Source organism: Colias croceus, chromosome 11, assembly GCF_905220415.1.
Source record: "Colias croceus chromosome 11, ilColCroc2.1".
Lineage (NCBI taxonomy): Eukaryota > Metazoa > Arthropoda > Insecta > Lepidoptera > Pieridae > Colias > Colias croceus.
Window position 1 is genome coordinate 1,563,653 of NC_059547.1, and position 7,265 is coordinate 1,570,917.

A 7,265-nucleotide genomic window follows, 5' to 3' on the forward strand; every position below is an offset into this window, starting at 1 on the left:
TTTGGGTTCTTTATACAAGACGATACGATATCGGGTGGATTTGTTTTTGTGCAATAAATAATTTTAGCATCATAATTTGTCTTAGTTCATAGGAATATAGCTTGATGTGAGAAGGAAGAATTTTACTATAAACTATGTTATTTATAACGCTTATCTTAGACATTAAAAAAATATATAAATAAGCTTAAGCTTCACGGCATAAGTATATCATATACTGTGCGTATATGCTTAAGTTTTTATACCATTAATCAACCAGAGATCTTTTTTTATTACCCTTTTAATGTCGAATACAGGAAAATAACTTTTGTTTGTAACAATAATATTAAAAAAAAGCATACCGTCAAGTCACTGAACTGTTAAAGCTTTTGCTGCGTCGACATCAGACTTTTTTTTAAATTAAGTACCTACTTCTCTCGTACTCCTACTGTCCCGTAGAAGCATAGTACACACGGCAGCTGTAAACACATCACCTGTATATATATACATACCTGTAAACATATGCTATATTTCACACAACACATTCATTGGGTTGGCTATCCCCCTTTTATTTTTAATTTTTGCCTTTGTATAAATTTTCTTTTTGTTTTAACCTTTATCTAGACCACAATGTATTAAGGGAAGGGACTGGCTTTCTTAACACAGGCTATGCCTAGCAAGAGAGCCAGAGCCTCATAATCAATATTGTATATCTTAAAGGTGAAATAACGATTTATTTTATTATTTATTATTATTATATTTATATAAATATAGCATACACGAACTACTCACTAACTCTATCTCTCAATACCCGCAAGCATCATTTTATCGTAATCGTATCCTCTAAAACGGCTCGTCCATTTCGATTTAGCCAGTGTAGTTGCAGCAAACAGAACGCAGCCCGTATCGGTTGTTCCGAACTGTGCACGTCAATACAAACCAATATACCGGTTTATTTGTACAATTAGTGAATTAGATTTGTGCTGTTATAATTATGAAATGGTGGCAGAGGGATTTTTGTACCTCGTATTTATTTATGAATCTTTATTGATGTAAAAATTATACAATTATAAACTAAGAACACATTTAAATAATTGGCGGTCTTATCGACATGTAGCGATTTCTTCCAGACAACCAGACGTACACAGATAAACAAAATTAAAAGAGAAGAGTTGTGTATAATGTAAGGATAAGTAAAATGTACATGATATAAAATATAGTCCGAGTATATTGGAGCACACAATATTATTACTAGAAAAAACAGATCCGTTTCTTGGAAGAGTGGAAAAGTGTTTGATAAATTAAAGTAGGATATAAAGGCAAGTTGCTCAACTCTGGCGTGTAGTAAATGAAATAATTTTGATAACAATTTGTAAGGGAATAGGTTTATAAGTGTAGGTTATTATATAGTTCAAGCTTTGGTACCTACCAAGAAGCTTATATCTAATACACTGGAGATTTCAGTATGAACATTTAACTTGTAACAAGAAAATATGACATTGAATGACGCCTGTATGTTTTTTTTATCCCTTTCACACCTAACTTGGTCACCCCCACACAAAGCTTCAGCTAAGCTTCTTGGTACCTACATTTGCTCTGCGAGATGCCAAATAATTTAAACAAATTATTTTATTTATAACTATTTCAGATGCGGTGTTACATTACAATCTAAACTACCAATACCAGAAAAGTCTAAGGGTGCTTTTCCACCAATAATGTACGAGCTGTGAAGCTATGAATGTGTTTTTACCAATAGTATCGCTTCAAACGCTAAATGAAGCGATATGATTGGCTCGTTACAAACACATTCCTAAAAGCAAAGGAAAAGCACCCTTACACATTAAATTTATTCTGAATTTGAATTGTCTGAAACGTTTCCAGCATAACTATATTCAATGTTCATTGTCTAATCCAGCTAAGAAATTAGATAAACCTTCTAGTGCTTTCAACCTACATAACTTCTTCAATTAGATCTTTGACTGCTTCGTAGAACTTCAATTAGTAACCATGGAAGATTTTATAGTCAATTCAATTCTAATAATAGTTTGACTGAATGTAGTTTACGAATACAGATATTGATTTTAGTTTATGTATCTGTATCTATTTCTATCATGATATACCTAAGTGCTTAAATCTATTTCGTTATAAAGGGTTAAACTTCAGTAACAATGACCATTATCAAGATCATTATAAATTGTATCTATGAATTAGCCAACTTTACATTATTTCGTATTTAGTTTATCCAATGGTTAAAAGCTAAATGTAACTCTGTTCTCTACTATGAATTTAAGATTTTTTTAGCTATGCGTAATCAGATGAAATGAGTATCTTATCTATTGAATGAAACAGAAGTTTTCTTTAAATCATGCAAATCATTTCTTATTGTCATTTAACAAAATATAAAATCCTCTCATATCAAAACCCTGTTCTACTCGTGCTTTACGTATAAGGATTGCGAAAACAAACACAAATAACATTTATAAATGTAAGAAAAATCTAATCAAAGCTGAAGGGTACAATTATACATAAATACGCTGTCCGCTCCGCCTATCTCAAACCACATCCCCACATTTCAGTGACGCCTACGGCTGGTTGATTTAGTAAGTAACTTCATCATAGGTGTAATTTACATTCCAGAATTAACAGGCTGTAGCTTATCTATTATTGAATTAGGCTGAAATAATTTCGTTCTACATGCACCCACGCCTGTATGCTAGGCTTCATAATATTTTCTTAATGGTAACTGATATACTGAGACAGATATTATGGTTCTATACATCTACATTGGATATTGTGTGAAAAGACTTATAGATAGTTTGTTAAAGAAATCAAAAGGGGGCTGTTTTAAATATTTTAGTTTGAACGTGATAGTAAGGACTCTACATAAGTAAATAATTATTAAATACTGGCGGTTCGCCCCGGCTTCGCCCGTGGTACATATTTCGAAATAAAAGGTAGCCTATGTTCTTTCTCAGGGCCTAAAGATTGTCTGTGCTAAATTTCATCAAAATCGGTTGAGAGGTTTAAGCGAGAAAGTAACAGACAGACAGATAGACTTTTGCATTTATAATATTAGTAGGGATTAGCCAGTTACAAAGACAATTAGAAAAGTAAGGGTTCGATATTATAATTTATAGGTGTATTTTTTTAAATGTTTATAGCATTAAAAAAATAAAATTATAAAAAATATTTTAAATTTATCAAGGTGAAAGTAGTTGGATCAAAAAAACAACGTCTGAACAGAAGGCACGATGGCGTATAGAAATTCGAATTCAAAATGTTTATTTTTCCATACACTGTAAGCCATATTGTCCCATAAACCGGCATTAACAATCAGCAAAATCGATTGAAACTCAATACGAATTGTTTAATCGAATAGCCGTCAGTCATATCATCAGCTTACATGTTTGAAATGGACTCGACTCGATTATTGGGAATCGATATTGGTATTGTCTGAACATCGACTTCAATCAGTATTAGTTGGCTGCGATTGCTCGAGCCTTGTAAGTGATTTGCGAAGATTGCTTTTCGTAACCAAGTCCGAAGTCAAAGGCGAAAAGTAAGTACTGTTTCTTATGTTTGCGTAGGAGTTTGTGTAGGTACTTAAAAAAGTGAATAAAGATACTAATGTAAAGCTGAAGAGTTTGTTTGCTTAAACGCGCTAATCTCAGGAAATACTGGTCCGATTTGAAAAATTATTTCGGTGTTAGATAGCCCATGTATCGAGGAAGGCTATAGGCTAATATCATCACGCTAAGACCAACAGTAGCAGAGCAATGCGAGTGAACCGCAGAGCACAGCTAACTAGCTGTTTTATTAGTAACTACTAATAATAATTAATTGTTACATTTCAATGTAGTATTACGTTGTATAAGTACAATTATATCTACAATATCTATTAAAGTGTTTTCTTGAATTTTTTAGCGGAGTTAAATAAAAAAGTTTTGAAATTTAAGGCATTTTAAATATCTTTAACATTTAATTTACTATACGTGGTCATCCTCACTGTGTAAAATAGAAAACACGTTGTAAAAATGTTAAACAGGTACTCATTTTGACTACCAAAATTGATAATGCTTTATTTTATTACCAAACGGATAAAGTCTTAATACATTTAGGGCCGATTTTTCAACCCAATGGTAGTTTAATACGTTAATCGATGAATAAGTTTAAACCAACAATTGAAAAATCAGCCCTTAGAGCACCAATTTACTATCTTTATAGTTCAAAATAAGCATTGGAAATTGTGCTAGTGTCGTTAAAAAAGCATTATACCGTTAAGTACCTGTATTGAATTAAGAATTCTCTATAATATTTAATATCAGAACTAGATTCCTACTGCTATTCAGATAATATTAATGCCGAAGGAACTCTATATTTACATAATACCTACGTTATAATTTTTTTAGCAGATTTTAGTATCAACTTATTATTTCTTTATGCATGTATTCTTTTGCATGATTAAATTCGTTTTACTTAAAAAGTCTATGTACCTATAGTTTAAGTTATGAAAGAAAACTATCGACTTTCATAAATTTTACTGTCACACATATTTTAGTGCCAAGGAAGAATTCTTCCTGCAGTACAATATTTACCCCCTATAACTTCCTTTTTATATGCAATTCTTGGCAAATTTGCGCCTTGCCATGTCTACGATATTGGGCATAAATGTTGAGACGGAATAATATATGACGTCATCATAAATTCAATGATAGGCTTATCAGACGACATTCGTAGCGGACATACAACCAGTTATTTGTGACCTGCGATAAGCTGAAGTTATTTCATGTATATGGGTCAAGATACAATGGACAATCAGGAGACAATCTTTGCCAGTGGTTCTTGGCCCTTAATAAGCTTGATAACGTTTAAAAGAGGGGATCAGCTTACAATTGATGGCAGGGTCTGTCACTCCCGCAATTTGGAGTCCTATTACTCGTATTATATATCTGTTTTTCGAAAGGGGCAAAGATTAAGAATTAAATAGATGTATCGTGTATTTAATGGCAATGTACAAATTAATAATAGTGGCTGGTAAAGCTGATTAGTTAAATTATTGCACTGTTGATATTTATTTTATTTTATTATCTATATATTATATCTAAGAGCTTTTTTTATACGGATAACAAAATTATCTGAAGGCAAATAAATTATATATTCATTTATATTCCTTTTGGTCTTTGTACTAGTATAATATTTTATTTATCATTTGCGTTCATAAAAATAATAAAACATTTTTAATATAATAATAATAATAATAAATCATTTCGTAATAACTTATAAGGGCATACATTTTCTACATATTTGTTTTGAAATGTTATTAATGCCTAATTGAGTAAATATGTACCTTCACACATGGTTGAAGCAAATAAATATTGAATTTGGTTTGAGGTCGGCTCTTTGATGTTTTTACACCGCCTTCCTAAACATGAACGTTATTTTTTTAAATACTTTTTTTGCACGAGTACTTTTATTTGCATCTACGCAATTGCGTGTTTTCAAATAATTTAACGGTTTATTCAATGGAAATTTTGATGTTAATTTATCCTCTTCGAATTATAGAGCTATTAGCGATAACTCGAATCAATTAGGTTCTTTACTTTTTATTACGTCCACGTCGCTCTTCAATATAGTCTAATAGTGTTTAATAACCTTCGATTTGACCTACCAATTTTAATATTGTACCTATTTGAAATGTTCTACGTAAAATTAAATTTTGAATCTAAGTACATCAAAATAGAAGAAAAGGTCAGCTGCTGCAAAAGGCTGTTTTCTTTTTGCTGCCTATAAACTATATAATATAATTTATAAAATTATGGGCCAAATACTCCAGATTCAATTTCTACCTATTCATAAATAAATTTAACTCAGAAGATTCTGGAATGTCACAAACATCTTACAGCGTATAATGCATCAATCACAGTGGCGCATCTGTTTAATTAATTAAATAATCTTTGGCATTCGTCTAATAGTCTTGTTCTGCAGTCAAAGGAGGAATTACACCGTCAATGCCGTGCCAAATAAACAAAGAGTCGTTTAATTGGATAGAACCGTTCGATGTCATAAAACTAATGGACTTATTTGTTTGTTAAATTGTTTTTGAAATAAGATAGGAACATATAACGGCTATTTCTATAGGTCATTAATGCTTATCAAGATAGGATGACTTTATGTCACCGGATGGTGGAACGGGGATATAATCCATCATCCGGTGCGGAGAGGCGGCGTGAGAAGTGTTCCACTCACGCCGCCCCCCTAGGAAGGTAGACCTGGCGGCCTCCCGCCACATTCGCGTTGGGCCTGGAGATAGGCTGCCGCTGACGGGTCCGCGGACGCGGTTCTACCGAATACCCGCGGCCCCGTCTATAAAGCGGCACGGCGGAACACAGTGGAGTTTAGTCGGTAGGTCCCTGCACTCAGCAGGGTGAGTCCGACATAGCCCAGGGCTCTTTCCCCGAGTGCCCTGGGTATGCTTAAATGCATTCTCCACTATATAAAAAAAAAGGATGACTTTATGTATTTTAAATTTGGATATTCTACGCTTTTACTTTTATTTTTCCGATATAGTTCATGAGAAAAAACAGTAATTTATAGAAAGTACCTACATAAATAAGTAAATGTGCGTCAAAATCAAATGCGTATTTCATTTCAACATTTTAGTCAAAGTGTCTAAATAAAGTTACTGTACTTGCATATCGTATTTTAGCTTTTTAGTATAAATTCATGTATTAATATATATAAATCTCGTTTCACAATGTTTGTCCTCAATGGACTCCTTAACCACTTAACCAATTATAATAAAATTCGCACACCATGTGCAGTTCGATCCAACTTGAGAGATAGGATAGTTTAAATCTCAAATATTTTTAGAGAAAGCGGGCGAAGCCGCGGGCGGTAAGCTAGTTTTATCATATAATACAACCATTCAGTTGCTGAAAAAACACAAGTCATGAAGATTTTGTTCAACGGTGGCTGAACTCAGTCCCTCTGGCTTAATAAATTCACTACTGCGTCGGAACGTTATATTACTAAGTATTATACTAATAGTACAAACAATTCTTTACTTTAATATCTAATTCACAAGCATCTTTTTTAAACAAAACTACTAACGTTTCAGTAGAAATATCATTCTTTAATCCTCTATGTAATAAACGATACAACGAACTTTATAAAAATCTTTATGAAATTAAAACATTTTGCATCAGTTTTGGTATCTCTGAATACTGTGTCCGTTATAACTTTCCCCTGCACGGTTGTTATGAACTCTTGTCTGTGTTACTGCAAAACTT